Source organism: Kogia breviceps, chromosome 4 (assembly GCF_026419965.1).
Source record: "Kogia breviceps isolate mKogBre1 chromosome 4, mKogBre1 haplotype 1, whole genome shotgun sequence".
Taxonomy (NCBI): domain Eukaryota; kingdom Metazoa; phylum Chordata; class Mammalia; order Artiodactyla; family Physeteridae; genus Kogia; species Kogia breviceps.
In genome coordinates this window covers 111,899,330-111,913,817 of record NC_081313.1, presented here as the reverse complement: position 1 = coordinate 111,913,817, position 14,488 = coordinate 111,899,330, and the positions used below count along the sequence as shown (strand labels likewise).

Sequence of the window (14,488 nt, the reverse complement as noted above, 5' to 3'; positions counted from 1 at the left end):
CCACTGCACCACAAGGGAAGCCTACTAATTGTAAGATTTTTTGTTTTAATTCTGTGAAGAATGCCATTGGTAGTTTGATAGGGATTGCATTGAATCTGTAGGTTGCTTTTGGTAGTATAGTCATTTTCACAATATTGATTTTTCCAATCCAAGAATATGGTATATTTATCAATTTGTTTATGTCATCTTTGATTTCTTTCATCAGTGTTTTATAGTTTTCTGAGTACAAGTCTTTCGCCTCCTTAGGTAGGTTTATTCCTAGGTATTTTATTCTTTTTGCTGCAGTGGTAAATGCGACTGTTTCCTTAATTTTGCTTTTGGATTTTTCATTGTTGGTGTATAGGAATGCCAGAGATTTCAATGCATTAATTTTGTATCCTGCAACCTTACCAAATTCATTGATTAGTTCTAGTAGTTTTCTGGTGGCATATTTAGGATTTTCAATGTATAGTATCATGTATCATGTCATCAGCAAATAACGACAGTTTTACTTCTTCTTTTCCAATTTGTATTCCTTTTATTTCTTTTACTTCTCTGATTGCCATGGCTAGGACTTCCAAAACTATGTTGACTAAGAGTGGCGAGAGTGGACTTCCTTGTCTTGTTCCTGATCCTAGTGGAAATGATTTCAATTTTTCACCATTGAGTATGATGTTTGCTGTGGGCTTGTCATATATGGCCTTTATTATGTTGAGGTAGGTTCCCTCTATGCCCATTTTCTGGAGAGTTTTTATCATAAATGGGTGTTGAATTTTGTCAAAAGCTTTTTCTGCATTTATTGAGATGATCATATGGTTTTTATTCCTTAATTTATTAATGTGGTGTATCACACTGATTGAATTGCATATATTGAAGAATCCTTGCATCCCTGGGATAAATCTCACTTGATCATGGTGTATGATCCTTTTAATGTATTGTTAGATTCTGTTTGCTAGTATTTTGTTTAGGATTTTTGCATCTATGTTCATCAGTGATACTGGTCTATAATTTTCTTTTTTTGTGACATCTTCTTCTGGTTTTGGTATCAGGGTGATGGTGGCTTCGTAGAATGAATTTGGGAGTGTTTCTCCCTCTGCAATTTTTTGGAAGAGTTGGAGAAGGATCGGTGTTAGCTTTTCTCTAAATGTTTGATAGAATTCGCCTGTGAAGCCATCTGGTCCTGGACTTTTGTTTCTTGGAAGATTTTAAATTATGGTTTCAATTTCATTACTTGTGATAAGTCTGTTTATATTTTCTAATTCTTCCTGGTTCAGTCTTAGAAAATTGTAACTTTCCAAGAATTTGTCCATTTCTTTGTGGTTGTCCTTTTAATTGGCATATAGTTGTTGGTCGTAGTCTCTTATAATCCTTTGTCTGCAGTGTCAGTTGTGATTTCTCCTTTTTCATTTCTAATTTTATTGATTTGTATCCGCTCCCTTTTTTTATTGATGAGTCTGCCTAAGAGTTTATCAATTTTGTTTATCATCTAAAAGAACCAGCTTTTAGTTTTATTGATCTTTGCTATTGTTTCCTTCGTTTCTATTTCATTTATTTTTGCTCTGATCTTTATGATTTCTTTCCTTCTACTGACTTTGGGTTTTCTTTGTTCTTCTTTCTCTAGTTGTTTTAAGTGTAGGGTTAGATGGTTTATTTGAGATTTTTCTTGCTTCTTGAGGTGAGATTGAATTGCTATAAACTTCCCTCTTAGGACTGCTTTTGCTGCATCCCATAGGTTTTGGGTTGTTGTGTTTTCATTGTCATTTGTTTCTGTCTGTTTTTAAATTTCTTCTTTGATTTCTTCAGTGATCTCTTGATTATTTAGTAGCGCTCTGTTTAGCCTCTGTGTATTTGTGTTTTTTAGGGTTTTTTTTTCCTGTAATTGATTTCCAGTCTCCTAGCACTGGGTCAGAAAAGATGCTTGATACCATTTCAATTTTCTTAAATTTTCTGAGGCCTGATTTGTGACCCAGGATGTGATCTATCCAGGAGAATGTTCTGTGTGCACTGAGAAGAAAGTATATTCTTCCACTTTTGGATGGAATGTTCTATAAATATCAGTTATATCTTTCTGGGCTATATCTGTTGTGTCATTTAAAGCTTGTGTTTCCTTATTTATTTTCTGTTTGGATCATCTGTCCATTGGTGTAAGTGGGGGTTAAAGTCCCCTACTATTATTGTGTTACTGTTGATTTCTCCTTTCATGGTTGTTAGCATTTGCCTTATGTATTGAGGTGCTCCTATGTTGGGTGCATAAACATTTATAATTCTTGGATTGATCCTTTGATCATTATATAGTGTCCCTCCTTATCTCTTGTAACAGTCTTTATTTTAAAGTCTATTTGATCTGATACAAGTATTGCTACTCCAGCTTTCTTTTGATTTCCATTTGCATGGAATATATTTTTCCATCCCTTCACTGTCAGTCTGTATGTGTCCCTAGGTCTGAAGTGGGTCTCTTGTACACCGCATATATATGGGTCTTATTTTTGTATCCATTCAGCCAGTCTGTGTCTTTTCGTTGGGTTATTTAAACCATTTACATTCAAGTTTATTATCGATATATATGTTCCCATTACATTTTCTTAATTGTTTTGGGTATGTTTTTGTGGGTCTTTTTCGTTGCTTATATTTCCTGCTTAGAGAAGTTTCTTTAGCATTTGTTGTAAAGCTGGTTTGGTGGTGCTGAATTCTCTTAGCTTTTGCTTATCTGAAAAGCTTTTGATCTCTACATCAAATCCAAATGAGATCTTTGCTGGGTAGAGTAATCTTGGTTGTAGGTTTTTCTCTTTCATCACTTTAAGTATATCTTGCCACTCCCTTCTGACCTGCAGAGTTTCTGCTGAAAAATCAGCTGATAACCTTATGGGGATTCCTTTGTATGTTATTTTTTGTTTTTCCCTTGCTGTTTTTAATATTTTTTCTTTGAATTTAATTTTTGTTAGTTTGATTAATAGGTGTCTTGGTGTGTTTTTCCTAGGGTTTATCCTATATGGGACTCTCTGTGCTTCCTGGACTTGGGTGACTATTTCCTTTCCCATGTTAGGGAAGTTTTCCACTACAATCTCTTCAGATATTTTCTCTTTCTTTGTCTCTTCTTCTGGGATCCCTATAATTCGAATGTTGGTGCATTTAGTGTTGTCCCAGAGGTCTCTGAGATTGTCTTCAATTCTTTTCATTCTTTTTTCTTTATTCTGCTCCTCAGCAGTTATTTCCACCATTTTTTCTTCCAGCTCATTTATTCATTCTTCTGCCTCTGTTATTCTGTTATTGATTCCTTCTAGTGTATTTTTCATTTCAGTTCAGTTATTGTGTTGTTCATCTGTTTGTTCTTTAGTTCTTCTACATCTCTGTTAAACATTTCTTGTATTTTCTCAATCCGTGCCTCCATTCTATTTCCAAGACTCTGGATCATCTTTACTATGATTACTCTGAATTCTTTTTCAGGTAGATTGCCTATTTCCTCTTCATTTATTTGGTCTTGTAGGTTTTTACCTTGCTCCTTCATCTGTGACATATTTTTTTGCCGTCTCTCTTTTTTTTAATTTTTATGAGTGGGATTATGTTCCTGTCTTACTGGTTGTTTGGCCTGAGGCTTCCAACACTGGAGTTTGTAGGCTGTTGGGTAGAGCTGGGTTCTGGTGCTGAGATGAGGAACTCTGTGAGACCTCAGTCTGATGAATATTCTCTGTGGTCTGAGGTTCTCTGTTAGCCCAGTGGTTCAGACTCAGAGCTCCCACTGCAGGAGCTTTGGCCCGACTCCAGCCTCCTGAGTCAAGATTCCGCAAGCAGCATGGGATGGCAAAAAAAAAGAGAGGATAATAACAAAATAAAAAATAAAATTAGACTAGGAAACTAACATATGTTAGAAAGAATGTAAAAATAAAAATATAGGGGGCTTCCCTAGTGGCGCCGTGGATAAGAATCTGCCTGCCAATGCAGGGGACATGGGTTCAACCCCTGGTCCGGGAAGATCCACATGCCACGGAGCAACTAAGCCTGTGCGCTGCAACTACTGAGCCTGTGCTCTAGAGCCTGTGAGCCACAACTACTGAAGCCCATGTGCGTAGAGCCCGTGCTCCACAACAAGAGAAGCTACTGCAGTGAGAAGCCTGTGCACTGGAATGAAGAGTAGCCCCCGCTCACTGCATCTAGAGAAAGCCCGTGCGCAGCAATGAAGACCCAACACAGCCAAAAATAAATAAATAAAATAAGAATTAAAAAAATATATATATAGTTAGATATAGATGAATCAACAACCATAAGGTACATCAGTACCACAGTAATAAAAAAGAGGAGGAGGGAAAAGAAAAAAAATAAAGGTGGGGATGGGGGGTGGGGGAAGGTCTTGGCTGTGGAGAACAGGGCCTAAGCAAGGGCGAGGTTTGGGCAGTGGGCGGGGCCAATGCTCAGGACCCATAGGGCTGGAAAAGGCCCTGGAAGCTGTGGAGGGTGGGGCTTATGCTCAAGGAACAGAAGGGGCCCAGGTGTGACCCCCACCCCTGGTCTCAGAAGGCAGGGAACCTCACCTGGGAGCCTAGCAGGCTTCCTGTGCTCGAGTGGGCAGAGCAAATGCCCTCCTCTCCTGCTCCTCTGGTCTGAGGTCTGGGAGGGCCCCTCCCGCCTTCCTCTCCTGATCCCCCCGCCCCCCCCCCCCCCCCCGCTTCCCTCCTAAGCCCCCAGGACCAATGCAGCGGGTAGGGGGGCGGCGGGGGCGGCTAAGGGCGGGTTTTGCAGGGCCGGGGAACAGCTCAGCAGTCTCCCTGGGCCCAAGTGGGTGGGGCAATCACTCTCTGCTCCTCTCCTGCTCTTCCTGGAGAGTCTCTCCCATCTGCCTCTCCTGATCTCCCCAGCCTCAGGGATGCCAATCTTATGTGGCCTCCACTTCTCCTCCTGCCTTGGTCCCCCTACATCCTACCGGTTCACTCTGGGCTTCCTCCCATCTTCTTGGGGGTCAGAGTCTCCTACCAGTGGCCAGCAGGACCCCTAGTTTTGGGGAGATGCTAACTCTGTGTATTCCCACACTGCCATCTTGACTCCTCCCTCCCCCTGCCTGAGTATTCTTAATAAAACATAAATCAGATGATGTCATTGCTCTGCTCAAAACCCCCCATGCTTCCCACTTCACACAAAGTAAAAGTGCAGACATCACAGTAACCTCCACGACCCTAAACAGTATGCCTCTACCCACTCTTTGACGCTCTTTGCTACTTCTCTTCCCTATTGCTCATTCTGTTCCTGGCCCACTGGCCTCCTTGCTGTTCCTGACTATGCTTCTGCCTCAGAACCTTTGTTTTTGCTGTTTCCTCTGCTGAGAAATATCTTTCCTCAGGTCACTGCATGGTTCCCTCCTTTACCTTCTTCTGTTGTTAAGGACAACCTCCTTTTACTCGTATATGAAGCTTTCTCTACCATGTTACTTAAAATGACAACTTTCCCCATTCCCATTTCTGTTTCCTGTTTTACTTCTTCATACAGCATTTCCCTATCTGACAAGCTTTATTTATTAATGGTGTTTCTCCAATAAACTATGAACTACATGAGGGCAGGAAATTTAGTGTTTTGTTTGTTGCTATATTCCCCAGCATAGAATAGTGCCTAGCATATATTGACACTCAATAACATTTTCTTTGTGAATGAATGAATGAATTTATTACATATATGTATACCTACATAGTAATCACTTGAAAAAACCAAAGAATAAAATATGAAATAATTTTTTTGGTGTGGTAGAATGTGCTTCCTATAGCATGCTAATAATATTCATTGTTCAAGTAGCTGAACAAGGAATGAATAGCAGTCATTCAGCATGGAGTTTAAAGGTGAAGTAGACAAGGTGAACTTACAGTTTGTCAGTGTTTTAATGCAGGAATTGAAACTTAGTTACATTTATAGGTAAAACTGAAAGATGCTTTTTAGGAACAGAATTCAGAGGAATTTCAGATAAGTTAGAAAAATTGTATCTCAAAATTTATAAAGAGACAAGGAAATTCAGGTAAGACAAGTGAAAGGGTAAAAAGAAATAATGATCTACAAAGTGAGTTACAGTATCTGGGTCAGAATTTTAGATTATCCACCTTAAGTCACCACACTTCTGTTTCTTTAGTGACTGCTTGTCAGGAGACCAGGCAAGTCCTAAATTAGTACTCTTAGTACTTGCCATAGAGTGAGAAATTGTGTGAGTATTGTCTCAGTGTTATGAAGGTCTCTCAGTTACCTCTCTTGGCTTAGAATAAGTGAAGTAATTTGCTTGCTTAATTGGATGGTATCGAAAGAATAAACGAAATATATAACTCAAAGAGGTAAATAAAATGAAGTTTGCTTCGCATTGACTTTCAGACTAACTTTGGGTTAAGGTGCTTGCTCTTCACAACTGGCTTTTCATTTAATGGATAGCAGTATAGAGATTCCAGGTATCCAGGGGCTATTACATGGTCTCTGTGCCCCTCTTGCCAAAGAGTAAAGATGATTTTGAAGTTCTCTTTGAAGTCACTTAGTCCTAACTTCCTCCAGAGGGAGCTCAATGTCCAGCATTTTCAGGACCTGGAGCTAGTGTCTGCCCTGATCTAACAGGACTAGCCATTCAGTTCCCTGTTGGACTGAACTAGTGTATGAAGATGGGATCCTAATGAGGCAGTGCGTTTTGCTCTAAATCAGTGATTTTTACTCCCTGAGATGAGAAATGTAATAAAAATGCATGCTAGGATTTGGGTTTCCTCAGGTGAATGACTCCAAAATCTTAGGACCTTTCAAACCAAGCCCTAGATTATTTATATACATTTCAGGCAGCATCTCTTGGTCATCTCTGAGTAATTTCTTTGTGGCTACTAATTATTACATTGAACAGTATTATTAAAATGTTTAAAGCATCTGATGCCTCATGAAAAACCTTAAAAACCAGATTTATAATGGAATAATCTGCTATCAATAGTCTTCCTTGGATTGTTGTTTGATAGATTTGAGTTTAGAAAATTGGTTCCTTTAATTGCTGTCCTTTAAACAGAATATCTAGTGGTATCAGAATATTTATTGAAACTATACCTATAAATTTCTGGGGCTGTCCAGTGGTTGAGATTTCTCCTTCCAATGCGGGGGGTGAGGTGGTTTGATCCCTGGTCAGGGAGCTGGGATCCCACATGTCTCAGGGCCAAAAACATAAAACAGAAACAATATTGTAACAAATTCAGTAAAGACTTTAAAAATAGTCAACATGAAAAAAAAAATCTTAAAAAAAAAGCCACATAGTATAACAGAGTCCAGATTATAATCAGATTGCTTAAATTAGAATCATGGCTTTTACCACTTCTTCACTGGGGAGTATGTATGTGGTATTTTGTTGCCTCAGTTTTTTCCTCAGTTGGAAAATGGGGACAAGAATAGCTTATTTCTTAGAGATTTTGTGAGGACTTACTGAGATAAAGTTTAATACACACAAGGCATAGTGAGTTTGTCCTGTACTGATGAAATTTAGTTGTCTCCTTCAAAGATGCAGAATTATGGTTTTGTTTGTTTGGCCACGCCCATGGCTTGTGGGATCTTAGTTGCCCGACCAGGGATTGAACCCGGGCCACAGCAGTGAAAACACAGAGTCCTAACCACTGGACCACTAGGGAATTCCCCAGAATTATGGTCTTTAACCTTAGTTCTTTTGTCCAAGTTGTCCGAGTTTATCCTGACTTCATTCACTTTGGTAATAAATTAGGTCTACGGGTGCCCTTTACTCTAGTTGTATACTGCCTGTGAAATTCTGAGGGGATCTGTGCCTTGGTCTCTATTTGTTTAGATATGAAGTTGGCATGGATGAAAAATACATGTCTGCTCTGCATGTATAAAATGTTACATTACTTTTTTTAAAAAATAAATGTATTTCTTTATTTTTGGCTGCATTGGGTCTTTGTTGCTGTGCTCAGGCTTTCTCTAGTTTTAGTGAGCCGGGGCTACTCTTTGTTGCAGTGCGCAGGCTTCTCATTGTGGTGGCTTCCCTTGTTGCAGAGCATGGGCTCTAGGCATGCGGGCTTCGGTAATTGTGGCTCGTGAGCTCTAGAACTCAGGCTCAGTAGTTGTGGTGCACGGGCTTAGTTGCTCCGCAGCGTGTGGGATCTTCCCGGACCAGGGCTGATGGGATTGCCATTACTTGATGCTCTGTGGCTACCAAAAGTCATGCAGAGAAGTGAGAACGGCAGAGGCAGTGGCAGCTGAATTGGCAGTCAACCAGGTCAAGTTTTGAAATCTGTTGGGTAGATATTCATGTGATGATTAGGAGTCCTGGTTTCAATCCTTTGGCCAAGTGGAGTTGTTATAAGTGGAAGGGGTTACAACTGGTAGCTCAGTAGGTTGCTGCTATGTAACACTCATTTCCTTTCATTTGGAAGAAGGAACATAGAATATAGTCACAGTGATAGGAAGCACCTGATGCATTTAACACCTTGAAGAACAAAATTAGACTACTGTTTTTTATTGTTTATACTATATATTATATATAAACAAATTTATATGTTTCACATCCTGCTTTATGATGCTAGTTACTTACCTCTTAATTTATATCTTTGTACCTTTACATCCTACCCCCAGTACCTTCATATAATTATGTACCTTGATATATATGGAACAAATAATTTAAATTCAGAATGACCTTGGTAGTTTGAAGACTTGCTGAAGAATCAATGAATTATGTTAAAAATGATCAGTAAGAATCTGAGGCATGGATGTCACAGAGCTAGCTTGTCAGAAGAAATCTTGGGTTGGCAGTTAGTGGTCATGTTGCAGTTCTTTAAAACTTCAGAACACTCACAATTCTGTGTGCCTTTAGGAGGGCTTAGTTGAAGTTTTTATCAAGTTTCAGCCTTCTCAGATCAAAAGCAATTCTACTTTTTCTTGGCAATACGTGTACTAGATATCTGACCGTATGTGTGTTGGATATCCTGAAGAATTCCAATTATGAAACTTCTCCTTAATGGCCAAAAGTTACTGGTGGTTTAGAGCATTAGAGTTAAAGTCTAAGGCCTAAGCAAGGTGAGAAGTTGTATTGGAAACTACACATAAAGCTGAGTCCTTAAAAAGTGATACCCTTAGTAAAGAGTGAATTAGATAAAATATACTCCTCAAAGAGTGATTATAGAGAAATTTGTTTGTCTTGTTCTTGGCTCTGGATGCAAAAAAAAATCAAACCAACATCCTTTCCCCTGAGAACTCATATTCATCCTTCATACAGGTTTGGTGTTGCATTTCACCTACATGTGTGATCCAAAAAACCCAAGATTAGGATGTGGTTTAAAGTGCTACTGGGTAAGTAATGAAACCAGTTACCTGGCAGAAGCAAACACAAATACTCTCTGGAGGAATGCACTTTATTTTTTAAATTAAAAAAAAATGTTATTTATTTTGATGTTTGAGGGGTTGTTTTTTTTTTTTTTTTTGGCTGCATTGGGTCTTCATTGCTGCGCATGGGTTTTTCTCTAGTTGCAGAGAGTGGGGGTTTCTATTATTGTGGAGCACAGACTCTAGGCATGCAGGCTTAATAGTTGTGGCACATGTGATTAGTTGCTCTGTGGCATGTGGGATCTTCCTGGACCAGGGATCAAACCTGTGTCCCCTGCATTGGCAGGTGGATTCTAACCACTGCACCACCAGGGAAGTCCCAGGAATGTACTTTAAATGAATGTCTTAAAGAATTTCCACAGATACTTTTACTGTGAACATGGGCTCACTATTAAAAATCACAAACACACAAAAAATAAGCCAACATGAATGAGAGTTTGCAGAAACAGCAAACAGAAGCAAGTCTGCTAAGACTTTATAAATTAAACTAGTCAGATACACACAGAAGCTTATTTACTACATATAAAGAAATAAAGAGAATATTGATTGTATGATTTAAAAAATAAGAGACTATAAAAAATAACCAGGCAGATTTGGAAAAAGAAAAAATAGAACATCCATCTAGAAATAAATATATAATAATTGAAATTAGAATCCTAGTGGATTGGTCAAATGTTAACTAGTGCTGAAGAGAGAATTAGTGAACTTTAAAATAGATCTAAAAACTAGGGTGCCTGCCAGCTGCTGGTGGGGGACCCTGATGCTCAAGGACACAGGAGGGACCCCCAGGTGAACTGGTAGGATGTGGGGGGACTGAGGGGAAAGAGAAGTGGAGGCCAGACAGGATCAGCACCCTGAGGCCGGGGAGCTCAGGAGAGGCAGGTGGGAGGGGACCTCTGAGAGGAGCAGGAGAGGAGGGCGTTTCCCCACCCACTTGAGCCCAGGAAGCCTGCTGGGCTCCCAGGTGAGGTCCCCCGCCCTCTGACACAAGTGGTGGGGGGCACACCTGGCCCCTTCTGTTGAGCCTAGGCCCCACCCCCACAGCCACTGGAGCTTTTTCCAGCCCTGTGGGTGCTGAGAATTGGCCCCGCCCACCACCCAAACCTCACCTATTCGTAGGCCCTGCCCTCCACAACCAAGACCTCCCCCCCTTTTTTTCTTTTCCCTCCTCCTCTTTTTTATTATTTTGGTACTGTTGTACCTTCCAGTTGTTGATTCATCTATATTTTTATTTTTATATTCTTTCTAACATAACTGTTAGTTTCCTAGTCTAATTTTATTTTTTACTTTGTTATTGTTCTTTTTTTTTTTTTTTGTCACCCCACGCAGCATGTGGGATCTTGGTTCATGAGCCAGGGGTCGGGCCAAAGCTCCTGGAGTGGAAGCTCTGAGTCCAAACCACTGGACTGACAGAGAACCTCAGACCCCAGGGAGTGTTCATTGGAGTTAGGTCTCACAGAGATCCTTATTTCAGCACCAAAACCCAGCTCTACCCAACAGCCTACAAACTCCAGTGTTGGAAGCCTCAGGCCAAACAACCAGTAAGACAGGAACACAATCCCACTCATAAAAATTTTAAAAAAAGAGAGACGGCAAAAAAATATGTCACAGATGAAGGAGCAAGGTAAAAACCTACAAGACCAAATAAATGAAGAGGAAATAGGCAATCTACCTGAAAAAGAACTCAGAGTAATCATAGTAAAGATGATCCAGAGTCTTGGAAATAGAATGGAGGCACGGATTGAGAAAATACAAGAAATGTTTAACAGAGATGTAGAAGAACTAAAGAACAAACAGATGAACAACACAATAACTGAACTGAAATGAAAAATACACTAGAAGGAATCAGTAACAGAATAACGGAGGCAGAAGAATGAATAAATGAGCTGGAAGAAAAAATGGTGGAAATAACTGCTGAGGAGCAGAATAAAGAAAAAAGAATGAAAAGAATTGAAGACAATCTCAGAGACCTCTGGGACAACACTAAATGCACCAACATTCGAATTATAGGGATCCCAGAAGAAGAGACAAAGAAAGAGAAAATATCTGAAGAGATTGTAGTGGAAAACTTCCCTAACATGGGAAAGGAAATAGTCACCCAAGTCCAGGAAGCACAGAGAGTCCCATATAGGATAAACCCTAGGAAAAACACACCAAGACACCTATTAATCAAACTAACAAAAATTAAATTCAAAGAAAAAATATTAAAAACAGCAAGGGAAAAACAAAAAATAACATACAAAGGAATCCCCATAAGGTTATCAGCTGATTTTTCAGCAGAAACTCTGCAGGTCAGAAGGGAGTGGCAAGATATACTTAAAGTGATGAAAGAGAAAAACCTACAACCAAGATTACTCTACCCAGCAAAGATCTCATTTGGATTTGATGTAGAGATCAAAAGCTTTTCAGATAAGCAAAAGCTAAGAGAATTCAGCACCACCAAACCAGCTTTACAACAAATGCTAAAGAAACTTCTCTAAGCAGGAAATATAAGCAACGAAAAAGACCCACAAAAACATACCCAAAACAATTAAGAAAATGTAATGGGAACATATATATATCGATAATAAACTTGAAAGTAGATGGTTTAAATAACTCAACGAAAAGACACAGACTGGCTGAATGGATACAAAAATAAGACCCATATATATGCGGTGTACAAGAGACCCACTTCAGACCTAGGGACACATACAGACTGACAGTGAAGGGATGGAAAAATATATTCCATGCAAATGGAAATCAAAAGAAAGCTGGAGTAGCAATACTTGTATCAGATAAAATAGACTTTAAAGACTGTTACAAGAGATACGGAGGGACACTACATAATGATCAAGGGATCAATCCAAGAAGGTATAACAATTATAAATGTTTATGCACCCAACATAGGAGCACTTCAATACATAAGGCAAATGCTAACAGCTATAAAAGAGGATATCGACAGTAACACAATAATAGTGGGGGACTTTAACACCTCACTTATACCAATGGACAGATCATCCAGAAAGAAAATTAATAAGCTTTAAATGACACAATAGACCAGATAGATCTATTTGATATTTATAGAACATTCCACCCCAAAGTGGCAGAATACACTTTCTTCTCAGGTGCACACAGAACATTCTCCAGGATAGATCACTTCCTGGGTCACAAATCTAGCCTTGGAAAACTTTAGAAAATTGAAATCGTATCAAGTATCTTTTCTGACTACAATGCTATGAGGCTGGAAATCAATTACAGGAAAAAAAAACCCTAAAAAACACAAATACACAGAGGCTAAACAGAGCGCTACTAAATAATCAAGAGATCACTGAAAAAATCAAAGAAGAAATAAAAAAATACATGGAAACAAATGACAATGAAAACACAGTGACCCAAAACCTATGGGATGCAGAAAAAGCAGTTCTAAGAGGGAATTTTATAGCAATCAATCTCACCTCAAGAAGCAAGAAAAATCTCAAATAAACCATCTAACCCTACACTTAAAACAACTAGAGAAAGAAGAACAAAGAAAACCCAAAGTCAGTAGAAGGAAAGAAATCATAAAGATCAGAGCAAAAATAAATAGAAATGAAGGAAACAATAGCAAAGATCAATAAAACTAAAAGCTGGTTCTATGAGAAGATAAAAAAAAATTGATAAACCCATACCCAGACTCATCAAGAAAAAAAGGGAGAGTATGCAAATCAATGAAATTTGAAAAGAAAAAGGAGAAATCACAACTGACACTGCAGAAATACAAAGGATTATAAGAGACCACTACAAACAACTATATGCCAATAAAATGGACAACCACAAAGAAATGGACAAATTCTTGGAAAGGTACAATTTTCTAAGACTGAACCAAGAAGAATTAGAAAATATAAACAGACCTATCACAAATAATGAAATTGAAACCATAATTAAAAATCTTCCAAGAAACAAAAGTCCAGGACCAGATGGCTTCACAGGCATATTCTATCAAACATTTAGAGAAGAGCTAACACTGATCCTTCTCCAATTCTTCCAAAAAATTGCAGAGGGAGAAACACTCCCAAATTCATTCTACGAAGCCACCATCACCCTGATACCAAAAGCAGAAGAAGATGTCACAAAAAAAGAAAATTATAGACCAGTATCACTGATGAACATAGATGCAAAAATCCTGAACAAAATACTAGCAAACAGAATCCAACAATACATTAAAAGGATCATACACCATGATCAAGTGAGATTTATCCCAGGGATGCAAGGATTCTTCAATATATGCAAATTAATCAGCGTGATATACCACATTAACAAATTAAAGAATAAGAACAATATAATCATCTCAATAGATGCAGAAAAAGCTTTTGACAAAATTCAACACCCATTTATGATAAAAACTCTCCAGAAAATGGGCATAGAGGGAACCTGCCTCAACATAGTAAAGGCCATATATGACAAACTCACAGCAAACATTATACTCAATGGTGAAAAACAAAGCATTTCCTCTAAGATCAGGAACAAGACAAGGATGTCCACTCTTGCCACTCTTATTCAATGTAGTTTTGGAAGTCCTAGCCACAGTAAAAGAAATAAGTAAAAAAGTAAAGTAAAAGAAATAAAAGGAATACAAATTGAAAAAGAAGTAAAACTGTCACTGTTTACTGATGATATGATACTATTCATAGAAAATGTAAAAGATGCCACCAGAAACCTACTAGAACTAATAAGTGAATTTGGGAAGGTTGCAGGATGCAAAATTAATGTACCAAAATCTCTGGCATTCCTATACACCAACAACGAAAAATCCAAAAGCAAAATTAAGGAAACAGTCGCATTTACCACTGCAGCAAAAATAATAAAATACCTAGGAATAAACCTACCTAAGGAGGCGAAAGACTTGTACTCAGAAAACTTAAAACACTGATGAAAGAAGTCAAAGATGACATAAAAAGATGGAGAAATATACCACGTTCTTGGATTGGAAAAATCAATATTGTGAAAATGACTATACTACCGAAAGCAATCTACAGATTCAATGCAATCCCTATCAAACTACCAATGGCATTCTTTACAGAATTAGAACAAAAGATTTTACAATTCATATGGAAACACAAAAGACCCCAAATAGCCAAAGAATTCTTGAGAAAAAAAAAAAATGGAGCTGGAGGAATCAGGCTCCCTGGCTTCAAACTATACCACAAAGCTACAGTAATCAAGACAGTATGGTACT

At 38.5% G+C, this 14,488-nt stretch overlaps 1 protein-coding gene across 6 annotated transcripts in view; it reads left to right on the top strand.

Annotated features, from left to right (window-relative positions):
- Window positions 1-14,488, top strand: part of CDKL3 (cyclin dependent kinase like 3) — a 126,731-nt gene that overhangs the window by 52,080 nt on the left and 60,163 nt on the right. For 2 of the 6 annotated variants that reach the window (XR_010840235.1, XR_010840234.1), the window contains one exon: window positions 552-612. The exons of 3 other annotated variants lie outside the window; for them this stretch is intronic. The gene's annotated coding sequence lies outside the window, so the exon portion shown is untranslated. Of the gene's footprint in view, window positions 1-551; window positions 613-9,187; window positions 9,245-14,488 lie in introns of those variants that run through there. One more of the 6 variants, XM_067031646.1, reaches the window with a different exon arrangement.